Source organism: Ctenocephalides felis, unplaced genomic scaffold (assembly GCF_003426905.1).
Source record: "Ctenocephalides felis isolate EL2017-DRISC unplaced genomic scaffold, ASM342690v1 CF-g0.4_SCAFFOLD_03573, whole genome shotgun sequence".
In the NCBI taxonomy this organism is placed as follows: Eukaryota; Metazoa; Arthropoda; class Insecta; order Siphonaptera; family Pulicidae; genus Ctenocephalides; species Ctenocephalides felis.
Window position 1 is genome coordinate 15,925,185 of NW_020539727.1, and position 19,985 is coordinate 15,945,169.

The following is a 19,985-nucleotide window of genomic DNA, read 5'->3' on the forward strand; positions in this document are numbered from 1 at the left end:
ATTAATTATATTTAAATTATATGGATTTAAATAATAAAAAAGTGCGCGAAAATTGGACGGAGATTGGAGATAGATTTACGTTTCTTACACGACACAGATTTATCATTTGTTTTATTACATACTACGCATACGCATACAATCAAAGCAATCATACTCACGCGACACGACGACCAATCACAATCGACCTGTATAGAAGGTAAGGTAAAAATAAAAGACTTAGGAAAAGTGCTAGACAGAGAGATTTTTTTATGTCAATTTTTAGTCATCATTTTGACAATGTGAATGGCTTAGTTGAAGTATTATCATTGACAATATATATTGAGGTTTTTTGGTCCAATGTTACATGATTTGCTTTGGTTCAATGTTATATGGCAAAGATAAAAATCTCAGGAAAAACTGATGGAAAGAGAGGATTTTTAGTCAATTTTTTATCCAAAGTCAACATTTTGACAGTGTGAATGGCCAAGTTAAAGTATTATCATTAACAATACATATTAAGATTTTTTTGGTTAGATGTTGTGGTTTGGTTTGGTTTAATGCATGGAAAAGATAAAAATCTTAGGAAAAACTGATGGACAGAGGGGATTTTCAGTCAATTTTTCATCCAAAGTCAACATTTTGATAGTGTGAATGGCCAAGTTGAAGTGTTATCATTGACTTTTAGGAGAGGTTTTTAGTCAATTTTTCATCCAAAGTCAACATTTTGATAATGTGAATGTCCAAGTTAAAGTATTATTATTGACAATACATATTGAGGTTTTATGAATCAATGTTTAGTTCAATTTTTCAAGTTTTGTTCAATTTAATAGTCAATGCGTCCAAATGATCAGATGCACAAGGCCTGATGGAAAGTTTGGGAAATACCTATTGGAATCCAATTTTGTTTTCTTTATTTCTTATACACAATCAGAAATACAAATTTCTATGAGCCTATGAATATGTCATTTAGAGGTCTTCTCCACTGAAGAGATTCCTCTGTAGATAATCAATGTTAACAAAATAAATCTATGTTAGTAATATAAACAGAGCTTAAATTACGTTAGTAGATCTTCTGGACATTTTCTTTTGAGCCTTCTAGTTGAATCATGATTTCTGGCATGTCGTGTGTATATATTGTGAAAAGGGTTGATCCTAGCACGCTTCCCTGCGGCACTCCTACTTTTATCTGATGAAATTCTGACACAGCATCTCCCACACTGACTTTAAAACTCCTATTTGATAGATATGATTTCAATATTATATATATTTTTTCTGGTAAATATAATCTGGGAATCCTTATTTTAGGTAACCTATATTATTAACTGTATTTAACCATTATTAGTAATATATAGTACCGTAATATATCATAAGTGTAAAATATAAAAGTAATTTAATAAACAAAGAGATTGCTTTGATTTCATGACAATGGTTCATTTTGTTCTATCAAAAATCAATAGACTTTATTTCTCCAATTATCAATATTTATTCAAACGATAAATCATAAACTTTGTATTGTTTATCATTAATGATATTATTACACTCAGTAATAAAATACATATATGACCACACTTATCTAGGGTCATAAAATTTTAATTTCAAAAATAATAAATGTGTGACTAATTGCTATGTAAATAGAATTGTATTCGAGGCAGACTAATTACTTGGAACTAGTCTATATTTATATTGTATGATGGCTATATTTATATTTAAAAATAGAAAATACCTAGTAGATGCTAAATAAATAATAATAAATTTACAATTAAAACCAAAATATAAACGTAAAAGCACAAATCTGGGTAGTATCCAAAAATCGTGATGGATTAAATTGGAGTTGATTGGATAAAATTTTAAGGAAGGTTATTGGATATAATGGAATATGATGTCAGGATTTGCATTGACAAAAAATGACAAAAAATACTGTTAAGGACAAATTTTAAATGAAAATGCAAATGCAAGAAATTAGAAGTCAAGTATAGAAGGAGAAGGTCCAGAAATAAACTTTCAAGAGGGAGAAAATATGTAAAAATGTGGAAAACTTTTGGAAACTGGTTTACCCTAAACCTGCGTTATGACAAATTTTATTATAATTTTTAGTCCCAGTCTAAATTTTTGAGATAGTTCACTGATGCTTTTTAGTTCATCAAAAATGAAACCATGCACAACACAGGGATAAAATTAACCTGTGCTCAAAATTTCCTAAAACTGGACAATGATACTAAAAACTAATCCAAGCCAGTTTTCTTTTCCAATAATCCTTCACCAGGTTAAAATAAACAATTATAAACAATTATCTTATTATAATTTTTAGTCAACAGAAATCGTCTGAAGTCTGCCCCATCTTTCTATTTCACCTTTGATGAAATCGTACAAAAGACACTTCATGTATTCAGGCCAGTTTTCTTTTCAACAATGAATACTTCATCAGGTTAAAATAAACAATTTCAAACAATTATCCTATTATGATGATCCTCATCGTTTTAGTGTAATTATTATATAGTTCGTCCATCATTCATCATTATTATCAGATGATGTCTCGTCTTGGTGTTAGCTCGTGCCCAGAACAAAAGAAATGTAACAATGGATGAGAAATTCATCTGAATTATACAACCGTGGCGATTAACTTTATTCTTGTTGTAGAAGAACTTCAACAACTACAACACGGATTGTGTTGGATGAAGTAATTGTCGACATGGAAGGAAAATAGACAGGGATCTGATGTACGATGAAAAAAAAATAGAAAAAAATTTAAAGTGAGAGGATATTTTTTGAAGTCTTTTATTTATCGAAAAATTTAAAAGTATCTCATAAACGCATTGAAAAAATAAATTTTTATTAAATTTATATCCACATCATAATTTGGTTTAAAAAAAGGAGAACATTTTTAGAGAAATTTTTAGACAAAAAATTGATGAGTTGAAATTTACCTTATATGATTATGAGAAGAAAAGAAAATTTGTACTTGGATTGGACCCATATTCGATAAATCAAACTTTTGCTTATGTCATCAAATACAAAACAAAAATAAGTTGGGGCAGGGCACAAGGATCCAATTTGACCTTGAGAAATTAAATCATGAGAACCAAACCAAAAAATTAATGAGATTTATTCATTATTATTATATTCTTGCCTAAACCAATTGTTAGATCACATATTTTTCAAATCATTAATATTAAATAAATATTTCTAATTAACTTCTTGTAGGGTAAGCTATAGTAATCGCAAAAAAATCGAAAATGAAAATTTTTATATATCTTTACGTTTCAGAGGTTTCTGAATATTTTGGCATACCTTAGAAAAAATGAATTTATGTGTGTGTGTGTGCGTGTGTACGTGTGTTCGAATACAAATTTTCGTCGACGATTTCGGGAACACGGATGAAGCGATTTGAATAATTCAAAAAACATTCGATTCGTATTGATAAGGAGACTTGCTGATTAGTTTTTGGCAAAGGCAGATCTAGCCGTTCCGAAGATACGGGGCAAAAAGTGCCAAAAACGGTAACTCAGTTTTTAAGAGAACGGAGCGTCCGATCTGAATAATTCAAAAAAACATTTCATTTTTATTAACAAGATGAGAACTGATCAAATTAGCAGGCAGGTCAAGTGGTTTCGGAGATCTAGTAAAAAAAGTAAAAAAAATGCCATCTGGCGGTCAAAATGCATTAGACATATGCACATCAAATTATCAGATATTTTATAGAGATTTTAACAATAAGTATAAATTTTGTTTACATTCCTATGGGTGCGGCGCGGCGCTTACGCGCTTCGATATTTCGTCTCTATGCAGTTATAGCAGTACGATTGCTTTGAAAAAAAGTTCAGAATTTCCAAAATATTTCAAAATACACTATTCTTCAAGAAGTATTTATTTCAAAAAAAGTAAATTTTTGTCAAAAATTTATTGTTTCTCAAAAATTTAATTTTTCAGAGTATATTTTTTTCAAAAATGTTAATCTTTTTTAAAAAAAAATAATTTTTGGTACGGATAGTTCCAGCAATTTGCCTTAAGGCACGATGCCATGCGCCCCACTAGTTTATATTTTTATATAAGATGAATATTTTTTCCACCAGCTGTATGTTTAAATGTTCTCCTTGGTTATTTATATATTTATGAAATGCAAATTAAAGTGTGAAGGATGAATTAGTAATGTTTTCTACTTTCTTTAGTTCCCGCAACAACGATTTAGTAACAATCGAGTTATAAAACATACAAAAGTTATAGAATAGTTAAACGATAATAATAATCACATGTTAATAATTACAGTACTTGTAATTACAGTAATATTACAGTACGGTAATAAGTCATTATTAATTCATCTTGTATCAATGTTAATTGCTCCAGTTTTTTACATCTGAAATCTCGCCATGTCCATTCTTGTGGACAACTATCAATATATACACTTAGATAAAATCAAATATCAATTATTTCTTGGAATCGAAATATGTATCTTAAACCCACTCGAACGATATGATCTTGGTGACCAATTCCAAAAACTAAAATGGGCATCGTAAGAACTTCCCACACAATTAAGAAAGATTGATGAACCTTGTCGTTTGGTGACACATTCGGTAATTAGACAATTTAAGTTGATGACTAATTTGATAATAAAATGATAATAGAATTATTTTGTTTAATGATTCATGAAGATCTACATTCTTAGAGTCTTCATTGTTTGACAAAGTTTCAAATAATTCCTTTATCAGAAACGAACAAACGGTCCAGATCTTTGGATAAACCGATTTCTATCCTTTACCCCGACTTCCGTGTCAATAAATATATCACTTATCTACCTATCTAATAAATCTGATCGAGTTTATTTTAAAGGATGTCAGTGCCCTGGTTCCGTCCGTCCGTCTCGGTTTCATATGATATTTCTGGATCTCGTCCATCACCACTAAACACATGCACATGCACATGCACCGATTGGATTGGATTGGATAACGCACGTCGGCTTTTAAAGTTCGTTGCACTATGGGATGTTGATGAAAACATCAATTTTAGAGGAAACTGGGAGGATAATGGATGGGAAAGCCAGTATTGATAAAGGATTGTTAGATTAGACACTGCCTTTTTAAGTAACTAGCTTTATTACCAGCTGGTGGGAAATACGTAACTGTCCAATGTCCAATGTCCAATGAGGAAGTGCTGAAAAAACATGTGAAAAAATTCTACTGCCTAAATAAAGGTTGAGATCAGGCCTAAATTGAAAAGATGTGCAAGAATTTCGAAAGACATCATGTACCTTTTGCAAATGTCTATTACCATCTACTGATGCTCCTCGTTCCCATTTCTCACCTATCTAGTTATTTTTATCCTGAGATCAATCGTTCAATTTTCGTCTTTCATTTTGCATTAGACATATGATACATTTTGCTTTGCACTATTAATATTATTATTATTATTGTTACTGATTGTTTAGTTTAGTTCATCCGGGATGTCAATGTCCTGTTTTACAAAACTGACGGTACAATCAGTTTTAACATAGATAGACAGGATGCTTCTTTATTTAAACATAGTTGTGCTTAAGGCAAATTTGCTGGAGGTTTCCATTAATAAACAAGCTAACATTGTGCCTGGGAAAAATTTCCAATTTTTAAATAATTTTGTAAGTTTGGTTTATTTAATTATCTGGATATCAAAAAGACCTAATTAAGCATCTTCAGTATTGTCTTTGCCTTAAAACAATATGTTAGTAATAAATTGTTTTAGAGGTGTTGATAATATTAATAAAAATTCTCACAATAAATTTTGTTTATAATTCAAGTTTAAATCAATTTTAATTTCTCAACATTTAAAATGTAGTCCTGGTAGATAATTTTGATAATACGAATAATAATTATTATTTTAATACCAGGAACTGGTATTTTTCTTGACCAGGATTTGAAGTACGCTAAACAGTTTGTTACAAGAAACATATTCTATATTTAGAATTATTTGTATAAGCGAGTCACATTTACAAGTTTCCACCACCATAATATGAACATTACAAAGGATTTTTTATCTGTAATGCTCTTTGAAGCTATATATTTGTGATACTAAATAAATTATTATTTACTTATAGTTTAACATAATTGTTCAACAAAAAATCACTCAAGAGAAAAAACAGACCGTTTTTTATGCCGAAGCTATTATTTACTTATAATTTAACATAATTGTTTAACAAAAAATCACTCAAGAGAAAAAACAGACCGTTGTTTATGTCGAAGTTAAAAGTTAATTGTAAAGGATTCAGTAGATATGAGTTCTGTATTAATTTTGCACAATAATAATTAATATTTACTTAAAATTTTTATTTATTTTAAATTTATTCATACTTACTTTTAGTAAGTACTATTTCGTAATTGATATAAATATCATAACTAAGAATTTTTATTAATATGTTTTACTCTACAACACCATTTCCAGATTTTTTAAAAATTCAAGTATTTACATCACCAGGGAATATATATGCTTGCAATAGATTTGAAGAAATGATTTATTATAAGATAATACTGATAAATAAGATTTCTAATTACTGATTCATATTTACACTTTGCTTTTGCATCTAGTTATCATATTACCAAGTGTAATCTATTGGAAAAGTGTAAATCTTTATCAATAACAATAATTATTATATATAATTACACAGTAATATGTTTTTATTCATCTACACATCTGCACACGTTTTTACGACATTCACGTAATTATAAATTAGTGAAATTAAGATTTCAATTAATTTGCATACTAAAAAAGTCATAAGAAGTAATAGTAATAAAACTAGCTGTAAGTGGAATTCTGTCTTAAGGCAATTAAGGCATCGTGCCTTGAGGCAAATTGCTGGAACTTCCCGTACCAAAAATTATTATTTTTTTAAAAACGATTAACATTTTTGAAAAAATTTTACTTCGAAAAAATAAGATTTTTTAGAAATTTTAAATTGGACAAAAAATTACTTTTTTTGAAAATAAATTTTTTTAAAAAAAAAAAAATTTTAAACAATTTTTTTTATAAAAATTTTTTTTTGGAAAAAATGTTATCTTCATTTTGATATATTTTGGAAGATCTGAACTTTTTTTCAAAGCAATCGTACTGCTTTAACTGCATAGAGACAAAATATAAAGCGCGTAAGCCGCGTCGCTGTCTAACAGAAAAACAATGGTACGGAACCCATAGGAATGTAAACAAAACTTATACTTATTGTAAAAATCTCAATAAAATATCTGATAATTTGATATGCATATGTCTAATGTCTAATGATTATTGTTGACCGCCAAATGTTATTTTTTTTTAGTTTTTTTTACTAGATCTCCGAAACCGCTAGTCCTATCTTCATGAAAATTTGATCAAATCTTCATCTTGTTAATACAAGTAAAATATTTTTTGAACTATACAAATCGAACGTTCCGTTCTCTTAAAAACTAAGTTACCGTTTTTGACCCTTTTTGCCCCATATCTTCGGAACGGCTAGAATGTTTTTTGAATTATTCAAATTGCTTTATCCGTGTTCCCGAAATCGTCGACGAAAATTTGTATCCGAACACACACACATGCACGCACACACACACATACACACACACATACATCAATTTTCTCCAAGGTATGCCAACATATTCAGAAACCTCTGAAACGTGAAGATATATAAAAATTTTCATTTTCGATTTTTTTGCGATTACTTACCCTATGGAAAGTTAATTATAAATAAATCAATTTATGATCTCCAGAACATTAACAATCGTCATTTCATTTCGAATCAAATTCCAAAAAAAAAATAGTTGCCAAATTTACACAAAATTGAAAAAGTGCTCCCGCATAGTCACAGTCTAAACGCATTTGCAAATAATTCTGTGCGACATTTTCACTTATACTGTGCTCAGTTTGGCGGCATTTTCACATTTTTCAATAATTTTCACAAAATTGGAAAAGTGCTCCAGTACACAAACAGTCTAAACGCACTTGCGTAAACATTTCTACCAGAGTGGCGCTTAGACTGTGCTTAGCTTGGGTGATTTTTTGAATTTTTAGTCCAAAATTACAAAAAAAAATTTTTGAAAAAAAATTAGAAACAAAAAATTTTTTTTTCCAAAATCAATTGTTTTGTTGAAAAAAGCAGAAAGTTCTTTGAATCATTTAAATCGGACGCTTAGTTCTCTCAAAAACAGCCATTTTTTTTTAATTTAGCTCTGTAACTCCGAAACCTCTGGGCCTACCTTTGCCAAAAACTAATCAGCACATCTCCCTATCAATAGGAATCGAATGTTTTTTAAACCATTCAAATCGGTTGATCCGTTCTCTCAAAAATTCGCTTTCTATTTTTTGCACTCTTTGCTCCATATCTCCGTAACGGCTGGACCTACCTTTGCCAAAAACTAATCAGCACATCTCCCTATCAATAGGAATCGAATGTTTTTTAAACCATTCAAATCAGTTGATCCGTGCGCCCGAAAACGTGGACGAAAAAACGCGGACATACAAAACACACACACACACACACACACATCCATTTTTTCTGAGGTAAGCCAAAATGTTCAGAAACCTTCAAAACGTCGAGAAATGTAAAAATTTTTGATTTCGATTTTTGGACGATTACTATAACTTACCCTACGGGAAGTTAAAAATTGATATTAGATATATTTCTTAGTATGAAATAACATAATAAAATATCAAACACCTTTGATGAACGGTTGAATTAAATCAAACTTTAAAATGTTTGTGTTCTGTAATGTTTCGTAGCTACTGATTGTAGTTGACTTAAATAAAATACATGTTTAAATCTCAAAATGGATGAAATGTGTTAAATGAATTCATACAATTACAGATACTAATTGGGATCAGATTTGAATATTTTGTAAAGACAGCGAAAGTTTTATTTTTGAAATAACAGTTGAACATTTTACCTAAGCTAAATCTCAATTGTAATTGATTAAGTCGTTTATGTATATGTTGTAAGTGCTTATTTATGGAATTTATTAAAACTATCTTTCGATAACTCAGGTTGTTGGGTTATTATTATTTTTTTAATTTTAAATTTTATTTGGCCTTACTCTGAGCATTTAGCCACCTACAACATTTTTATTTAATTATATTCTATACTATTTGTTTATATCATATTCAGTCTATATATATCCTGTTCTATACCATTCTTAATTTTTCTTCTTCTAATTTTCTTCAATTCTTGCCTTTTTATATCAAATTTTTAATTCTATTCAACTTCTGTCTTCATTCCATTTTTGTTTTTTTCATTCTTCTTTTTAATATCAGCAAATTCTAATTTTTTTTCTTCTTACTCTTAATATAATTCAGCTATTCGAATTTTGTAATCCCTATTTTTCTTAAATTTTATTCAATTTCTACTTAACAAAAATGCAATTTTATTTAATCTCAAATTAAGTACACATATTTTTGTTATAAATTCTAAGTCATTGACAGGATTCGATCCAAAGACCCCTATCGTGTGAATCGAACACGTTGCTAAGTGAGCTATGCTTGGCACAAGGATTATAATTTAATCTTTGTAGCTGTGGACTGTATGAGACATTGATTTGTTGATATAATTTATGTATTTGTTGCAAGTTCTTATTACACTAATGATTTGTCTATATCTAGAAGATATAATTATTCAATTATTAAATATGTTGCGTGGGGATCAAGCAGGCTAGTCACGAAAAAAAAAACAATTGGACTTGTCATTTTGATATCGTAATGTTTTTATAGTCAATAAATTTTGTATATATTTTTATACAAGTGGAGTTTATACTTTCATATACATTACTACTCCCACAGTTGTTACGCAGACATTAGTCTTAGAAGTGAGAAAATTAAGCCCGATCCAAATTAGCTACTCCTTCTACAGGATGTAAAAGCTCAATGCCATGAGGATTGCCGCCTTCATGGCCAATACAATTAATACTTACATACATTTGTCCAAATATATGTATGGTAATGGGAAGTTCGTGCAATTTGCCAAGGCAAAATGCTACTTACAACTAGTTCGTACTTTTTCAAGTGTGTGTTTCATCTTTATTTACATATGTACATAATTGCTTTCATTCGTGCAGAATCGAATAATGTAATCTCGTCCGTCTGTCCGTCTGTCGGTCAGTTTTATCAGTCGGGCGAAAGACGGAAACTATCTCTTGAGAAGACTAAATAAAATGTTCCTGATCATCGAGATGTTGCGTGTATGTTTTATGAAAACATGTTCTCTATGCAAATATTTATTATATCAATATGTAATGTAATATAAATTGTGCGTTTGCAAAAGTAACAGGTCGATTTTATCCGCACATAGGGAAAAAGATGAAGGGAAAGTGTTCTGAAACAATGGATGTGACTTTTTTGATAAAGAATCAATAATAATAATTATAATTGAAAGTAAATAAAAATAATCGAAACTAATGAAAGTATCACATGTTCATGTCTTAAGAGAGATCTTACTTTACTTCATATTAGTAAAAGATGCTAATAATGCTGACAAATTAATACTATTTCCAAAATACTGGAAATGTTTGTACTGATACCTTCAAAAATGATTAATTCTACCTTATATTTTATTATAATATTGGAATTTTATTTAAAAACTACCTGGTCCGGAAAATTTTTCAACCATAAAAAATATCTCTAGAAAATCTTTACCTTTATTATAAAAAATAACTGATTATGAACGAGAAGTATGTGGTAAAAGAGGAAACTAACACGAATTAAGAGCATGGTTTACTCAGTGCAACGCATGCTACATATAAATGCATCTTGAACTTTACGAATGAAACTACTTACTACTTAATACTACATTTGACGTATGAGCCGTCGACGATTGTTTCATTTTTAATTACGCTTTTACAAAAAATTTCAAATTAAAGATGTAAAATTTGGAAGCATTTTTGAAGCAATTTCTCACCTTTTGCACAAACCTTGGATTAGCACGAATATTTCAAGACTAACACTGGCCAAATCGGTGCAGTCATTTTCGTGTTTTAGCGAATTTAACATTTTATCGCGCTCAATTTTTATATATAAGAAGAAGATAATTTTTTTTCAATGATATTTTTCTATAATTAAACAGAGCGTTTGAAATTAACAGTATGGAAAGATATTAAATAGCATTTTGTTTAAAGATTCCTTGTGCATTATTTTTATAGCTGTATTTATCATAAGTTTTATACCTTATTTCAACTTATAAAAAAATATTAAGTATATATTCTAAAGAAAATATGTCATAACTAGTGGGGCGCATGGCATCGTGCCTTAAGGCAAATTGCTGGAACTTCCCGTACTAAAAATTATTTTTTTTTAAAAAGATTAACATTTTTGAAAAAAAATTACTTTGAAAAAATTAGATTTTTGAAAATCTATAAATTTTTGACAAAAATGTACTTTTTTTTGAAAAAAAGACTTTTTGAAGAAAAATTTATTTTCAAATATTTTGGAAAGTCTGAACTTTTTTTCAAAGTAATCGTACTGTTTTAACTGCATAAAACGAAATATCGAAGCGCGTAAGAGCCGCGTCGCCGTCTAACGGATAAACATTGGTATGGAACCCATAGGAATGTAAATAAAAATTATACTTATTGTTAAAATCTATATAAAACATCTGATAATTTGATGTTCATATGTCTAATGATCATTTTTGACCGCTAAATGGCATTTTCTTTACTTTTTTTTTCACTAGATCGCCGAAACCGCTAGACCTGCCTCTCCAAAAATTTAAACAGTTCTTTATTTAGTCAATACAAATAAAATGTTTTTTGAATTATTCAAATCGGACGCTCCGTTCTCTTAAAAACTGAGTTATCGTTTTAGGCGCATTTGCCTCGTATCTTTGGAACGGCTAGTCCTGCCTTCGCCAAAAACTAATCAGCACGTCTCCTTATCAATACAAATCGAATGTTTTTTGAATTATTCAAATCGCTTCATCCGTGTTCCCGCAATCGTCGACGAAAATTTGTATCCGCACACACACATACACGCACGCACACACACACACACATTCATCCATTTTTTCTAAGGTATGCTAAAATGTTCAGAAGGTTTTCAAACGTAATGATATATAAAAATTTTCATTTTCGATTTTTTTGCGATTACTACAACTGGCCCTAGGAGAAGTTTAAAAATTTAAATGATAAAGATTTATTATCGATGATTAAAATTTCCAAAATAATAATAATAAATAATTAGTAATAAATGCTAATGCACTTTTTTTAACATTTGTTTATATTTATTATGCTTATAAATATTTATTTCATATCTTACTAACATATTTTTCTTTGTCTATTACAGATGTATTTCTATCTTGAACTTTAGTGGAGTAATAACAAAATGTAAGTAATTTTAAATATTTATCATTTATATATATATATATATATATATATATATATATATGTAATTGTATAAAATGAAAAAAAAAATAATGCTATAATTAGTAAAAAGATGCAGTTACAAGTGAACTGCATCTAAAATTGTGTTGCAGCAAAAAGATGCAGTTACAACAAGTAAACCCTTGAAAGAACCCTATTTACCCTTCTTTTTCGTAATATTCAAATTCACTTTATCGCATTTTTAATTCAATTACCAATGAATGATTTTTTACTACAGGATTGTTTTTATTATCAATTCACAGTTATTTGGCAATCCATAAAATTGGCCAACTGTACATTTTGTCGAGTCGCCGGTCGTGTTATGTCATAATCTTCAAGATTAACGCTCGGCCGATTGCCAAAATTATTTACAAACTCGTTTCTTAAGATCGTTTCTTTCACTAATGTTTTTTTTTGCTGTTGAGTTTTTGCTGCTTTTCGTAATTGTTCTAAGACAACAGGTATATTAACGGTGATTATGTTGATTATTGTGGGAGTGGGTCTCTAAGATGACATCGATGATAACATTTTAAATTTGCGAAACCATGGTAATGGGTCTAGGTTTTAGTATAATTGTAACACAAAGTAAATTTAAGAACATATTACATAATAAAAATTTAGCAAGATGTATGTAGGAAACTGAAGTAAATGATACAGAGGTATTCGGATCGAATCCTGGTTGAGTACTTTATATAAAAATAAATTGATATAACTGCGAATATATTGATATAGACTTGAAATCTTGTGCTTAGAAAATAAATGAAGAAATAATATCTATATGAGTTGTGAATGGCCAAAGGTACTAGTTATACCTAAGCAACTAACTTGTAAATTTTTTATTCAATCTGCTCCCATCTTGTTAATTCGATATTAATATTCAAAATCGCCAATTTGTTAAATCAATCTGCACAAATTTTACAAGATTATTGAATTTATACATCATAAATAACATCAACAACTAATTAATTCCAATATTAATATTTACAAATTGAGTTCTCACGAAAAATTTGGAACGCAGATATAGAAACTACTCCATTTCGCCAAATTAGTATCTAAAATTCTGACATCAGTTTGTATGTCATCAATTAGCAAATTGATATTTTGCATAATCGATAAAATAAATGTTTTGGCGATATCAATTAGCGTTAATATATGTATTCGTATCGGTTTCCGTAATAAAATTAAAAGATTTAAGCTAGTAGATAGATTTTATATATGAAAGTGGTTATCTTAAAATTAAAATATTTAAGTGCAGTTCGAAATAGATAATTAGATAAAATGTAATATTAATAGTAAAAGCCCATTATAAGACGTCAGAATTTTTAAAGATGATGAGGGTTTCAAACATGTTATAGCTATATTTAATATTTTTTATAAAATACCCCGATTGTCTTATGAACTTGAAATGTAGGCATAGTATAGTTTAGCTTATTGACTATTACATTATTTTTTTATTTATTTCACCATATAATTTACAACTCTCTTTAGTCGACATCTAGTAAATTTGCAGATAATATATTTAGATTACATATGGCAATAAATTTGACAATAGTATAAGTCGCCAGTGTTACTTCTACTTCAAATACAAACAAGTAAATTAGTAAAAACAGCTTTATTATTATAAACAAATATCAATCACTATTAAAATCACGTCCAATCAATAAACCGTTCATATCCGGACAATTTGTCCTATAAATTAAAAAAAAGTTTGGGCAAATAGGTCGTCCGATTTGCGAGAACTGAATATTAAATTGTTAAAGAGTAGTTAGCAAATATCGACCATATATTAGAGGAGACTGGGGTGAACAATATACTAGAAAAATTGATTAGATATGGGAGTGAGAACTTACTTTTTTGATAAAAATGCTAAATTCTTCTCCAGAATATTGCTGCAAAAGTTTGATGAAATATTTTAGAAAGTGTTACGTAAGCGTTAGGTTCCTCCCAAATTTTGCAGTTTTTTGCACAGTTTTAAAGTACTTTTAACACCAGTGAATCTTCATGGTCGAATTTCTAGAAATTTGTCTATAAACTGATAATCCATGCTTCTCTTATTTTCCTGAAGGTCAACTTTAGATTTTTGTTTCAAAGATGAAAATTTGGCTTCTCCAGAAATTTTTTGCTTTTTGCACAGTTTACCTTGCACAATTTTAAAGTTTTTTTAAAATTAATACTTCATGCTCCAATTTGTATAAACTTATCTACAAACTGATGTATCATGCTTTTTTTCTTTTTTGATGGTCAACTATAGATTTTTCAAAGATAAAAATTTGGTTTGGCAATTTATTTATTAATTATGTAAGTATTGGGCTCCTCCAGAAATTTGCTGTTTTTGGCACAGTTTAACTTGCACAATTTTAAAGTACTTTTAACACCAATACTAGTCGATCTGCATGGTCCAATTTGTAGAAATCTGTCTAGGAATTGATAAACCATGCTTCTCCTCCTTTCTTGATGATCAACTTTACATTTTTACTTCAAAGTGGTATTTTTTAAAAAAGTATGTAAGTGTTAGCTCTTACTCCTCCTTAAATTTGCAGTTTTTTTTGCACAGTTCAACTTGCACAATTTTAAAGTACTTTTAAAATCAATACTGGTCGATCTTCTTGGTCTAATTTGGACAAATTTGCCTACAAACTGATAAACCATGCTTCTCTTCTTTTTCTGATGGTCAACTTTAGATTTTTGCTCCAAAGATAATTGGTCAAAAGACAATATTGCTGGAATTGGCAATTTATTTTGTCTTTTTGCACTTCTAGAGTTTCTCATCAAATTACTAAGACTCTTGTTAAAATATTTTATGAGCGGTTTACTATGTTATGTAAGTCCTCCCAAAATTTGCAGTTTTTTTGCGCAGTTCAACTTGCATAATTTTAAAGTACTTTATCTAAAGAAATTTGACTATAAACTTGTACATTGCCTATAAATTGTTAAATCATGCTTCTTCTCTTTTTCTGACTGTCAACTTTAGATTTTTGCTTTAAAGATAAACATTTGGTTGAAACAGCAATTTATTTTGTCTTTTTGCAGTTTTAGAGTTTCTTGTCAAATTACATGCGGTTTATTAAAATATTTTATGAGCGGTTTGTACTATCATAAAGTGTTATGTAATGTTAGGCTCTTTCCAAAAATTTACAGTTTTTTGCGCGGTTGCACAATTTTAAAGTTCTAAATCAAATCTAGTTAAAATCAATGCTGGTCAATCTTCGTGGTCAAATTTGTAGAAATTTGTCTATAAACTTATACATTGCCTATAAACTAATAAACCATGCTTCTACTCTTTTTTTGAAGGTCTACTTTTTAGATTTTTGCTTCAAAGGTAAAAATTGGTTGAAGTGGCAATTTATTTTGCCTTTATGTACTTTTAGAATCTTTCATCAAATAGCAAAGTGGTTTGTTAAAATATGTTATGTAAGTGTTAGGCTTCTCCCAAAATTTGCAGTTTCTTAGTACATACAATTTCCTCTTTAATTTTGCAGTTTTTTAGCAATACACCCCTCCTACAATTTCAGAAAATTGAGTAAATCTGATACAATTTAGGTAAAATTCTCAGGAAAAATATGTGTAGACAGGTATCAATTTATATTTAACAAATGTAATTTAAGCAGTTTTTACTTCATGGTCATAACTTTATAATTTTGTTAACTTACTTTATAATTTTATTAACATTAGAGAATGGATTGAAGTTGTCTACTCTATTTACCCCCGGCATCCCCTCTCTTGTTTATTCATACGTACTAAATATAATTCAAGAAATTTATCTAATTTTACGATAGAATATTAGTAAGGTAAGGGAAAAGCTAAATCCAAAATATACCAATTTTTTCCCCTTAAAATTAACCTATTCTCTTACTTTCTAGTCATTAGTGTCTTTATAATTTTGTTTACTAATTGGATGAATTATAGTTATCTATTTTCTTTACCCCCGGTGTCTCCTACCTCATTCATTCATACCTACAAAATTCGAAGTGAATATTTGCCAATTTGAATATTGAATCGAATTGAATTCGATTAATAACAGTACAAAGGCGAAACAAAGCCGGAATACCAACGACAAATCAAATGTGGGCTAAACTCAATACAAGTTGAATAACCGTACGCAAAAAATATAAAAACTACTTACCTGCCAAGTCACCAACAAATAAGGTGTCGAATAAGGCGACGGACGTGGGCGCCCAAATAATAATTATTGGGCTACTTGGTAAATGATAATAATGGAAGCAAATTGTGGGTTGATGACTTAATTAAGAGTAAGAAATTCATTACGAGCGTTGACTTTGGTTAGTGTAATATAAACTTGTTTTTGTGGTGACTAAGGGACCGATTCTGCATCACAACAGTGCAAAGTTATGGCAAGGCCATGTTACCCTTTTACTTCCATACATTATGCTACTGAAAAATACTGAATACTGTCAAAATGCCATGTATTTGCTGTGCATTCAGGCAGTTTTACACATAAACTACAACGTCACTCGTGTGTTATGAGGCTGGGTCAGAAAGACCCTGTTGCTTAACATCGTTATTTGACATTTGTGCGGTTTCTAGGTTAAATTTTCTATCTGACAATCTGAGAAAAACGCCTGATTGCAAAGCAACCACGTGGCTTTCGTCAATATTTAGTATGGAAAGTTCTTCATAACACAGCCTTGCCATATAACATTGGAATGCGTTTGAAAAGACAGTTAAAATAAAGAGCCAATTTCTCTAATTCTCTAATATTAATGTTAAGGGTCTATTTTTGTATGAGTTGGTAGTAACGAACTCTATCAAGTGTTTCACACATAAAACCTAACCTCCAAAACGCACAAACTTTTAATAGCAATGGTATCATGAGTGCAACTTTCTGATGTCTCTTTGATAACACCAACGTGAAGTTAGGCAAATACATATCTTTATCAAAGTTTCTTACCGCCAACTCATACTAAGATAGACCCTCAACATGGCATTATTATAACATTTTTATTAACTTCCCGTAGGGTGGTTATAGTAATGGGCCGAAAATCGAAAAAGAAAATTTTTGCATTTCTCGACGTTTTGAAGGTTTCTGAACATTTTGGCATACCTCAGAAAAAATGGATTTGTGTGTGTGTGTGTTTTGTATGTCCGCATTTTTTCGTTCACGTTTTCGGGCGCACGGATCAACCGATTTTAATGGTTTAAAAAACATTCTATCCCTATTGATAGGGATATGTGCTGATCAGTTTTTGCCAAAGGCAGGTCCAGCCGTTACGGAGATATGGAGCAAAGAGTTCAGAAAATACAAATCGAGTTTTTGAGAGAACGGAGTATCGGATTTGAATGATCTAAAAAACATTCAATTTGTAATGATTGGGAGAAGGGGTGATTAGTTTTTGGCAAAGACAGGTCCCGCCATTTCGAAGATACAGAGCTAAATGTGCAAAAAATGGCAGTTTTTGAGTTAAATAAGCGTCCGATTTGAATGATCTAAAAAACTTTCTGCTTGTATTGACAAAACAATTGCTTTTGAGGATAAAACATTATTACATCTTTTTTTATTTTACATAAAATATTTTTGTAATTTTGGATTGAAAATTCAAAAAATTACCCAGTCTAAGCACAGTCTAAGCGCCACTCTGGTGCAAATGTTTACCCAAGTGCGTTTAGACTGTTTATGTACTGGAGCGCTTTTTCAATTTTGTGAAAATTATTGAAAAATGTGAAAATGCCGCCAAGCTAAGCATAATATAAGTGAAAATGTCGCACAGAATTATTTGCAAATGCGTTTAGACTGTGACTATACGGGAGCACTTTTTCAATTTTGTGTAAATTAGGCAACTATTTTTTTTAAATTGAATTCGAAATGAAATGACGATTGTTAATGTTCTGGAGATAAATTGATTTACGATTTACATTTGATTTGCTCAGATATAACATGATAGCAAAAATAATGAAAGTTACAGTTTTTGTAATAATATATTTGAAAACGTTTAAAATTCCTCGAACATTTCGTTACGGTACGGGAAGTTCCAGCAATTTGCCTTAAGGCACGATGCCATACACCACTAGTTTTCTCCAAGAATTGGCTTCTAAATGTACACGTATATCAATTCGTTCAAGAGTTAGGAAAAAACATATAATTGATTTATTCAGAAAACGTACGCACCAAGACGACACCATGGACGCATTCCAGATGCAGAAACGGCAGAGAAACCAGGGCTAAATATCTAAACTGGACGCACCAGGAATAGATAATTAGTTCTGAGGAGAACAAACAACTCTGATACGTGTGGAATAATGGATAATGGAATTATATATGTTACTTGCTATTTACTTGTTGTTAGTAAAATAAAATAACTAAAATAAAATTGAAAAAAAAAATCAACCAGGGGACTTATAATACCTACAATTGCACAATGGCGTTTCCACTGCATTTTAAACCGTCTACTGTTACTATTACTATATATATTTTGAAGTAAAATTTTTTATGCGCGACTAGGATGTAAATCCTTACAAATGCAACGGAAGTCAGTTACGTTTGAACTATTCGTCATTTGCTCTCATTTAACTTAAATTTGTTACTTTGTACAGTAGCAAATAAGTTTTACTCCAATCGCGTGTGAACTGTGAACCTTACGCGCACTCCTTTTTTTCTAAATTTATTTTTACAATTTTATCAAATCAAGGTGGGGCTAATTTCATATGGTAATGTGGACAAATCCTTTGTATTTAAATTATCTACGTAGCAAACAAAAAAATAATCATGTTACATATAAATTATATTATGATGATACAGAAAACGACATGAGGTCACCTTGTTGATGGCGACAAGGTGGATCGGATCAGGTTTTATGGTAACTGGATCGCATTACAATTGCCGACTAACACTTTAGCACTTTTTATAAAAGAGAATAACAGATTTTTATAGACACATAGCTGGATTATTTTAGTTTTGTCGCGGAAATAATTGCAATTGCAATTTTTTTTTCATTCTCTTTATTGAATTACAATCTGTCTTTACAAAAAGGAAGACATTCAGTAATTTTGATGAAATATGAAATATTAAACATTAGATCTAAAAGGTTACTCAATTTTCATATATTAAATTTAAATTTTGAGATCATATAGAGTAAACTTAAAAATAACTAGTTGGTTTGGTATTTAGCCTTGAGGCAAATTACATGAACTTCCCGATATGTGTAAATAATCGACTTAATCAAAAAAAAAGTGTAAATAATATACTTCATCAATTCTACTTTAAAAAAAACGATAATAATTTTAGCAAAGTTTGACGAATTTTTCAAAATTAACTACTTGTTTGTAAGGCCGTAATATTACAGTAAGTTCTATTAAGACCATGATGTATGCGCCAAAAAAGTTTCATGGAAAAAGGCTTAAATTTTTTTTAACATTTAATTACAAGAAAACGGCTCGGTAGATTTTCACCTAAAATTAATCAGCATCATTCCCAAATGATATCTTTCGAACAGTTTTTTGATTTTTCAAAATCGGTTCGATAGGATGAGCTTAAATGTGGACGAAATTTAACACTTTTTTTTCAACATTTAATTACCAAGAAAAACGTGCTCGGTAGATTTTTCACCTAACATTAATCAGCATCATTCTTCCTAATGATATCTTTTCGAACAGTTTTTTGATTTTTTAAATCGGTTCGATAGGATGAGCTTAATTGTGGACGAAAATTTAACACTTTTTTTT

The 19,985-nt window shown here is 29.7% G+C and overlaps 1 protein-coding gene across 2 annotated transcripts in view; it reads left to right on the forward strand.

Moving 5' to 3' along the window:
- Positions 1–19,985, forward strand: part of LOC113389170 (rho GTPase-activating protein conundrum-like) — a 155,202-nt gene that overhangs the window by 32,311 nt on the left and 102,906 nt on the right. For both annotated transcript variants that reach the window (XM_026626226.1, XM_026626227.1), the window contains exon 2: positions 12,232–12,272. The gene's annotated coding sequence lies outside the window, so the exon portion shown is untranslated. The remainder of the gene's footprint in view (positions 1–12,231; positions 12,273–19,985) is intronic.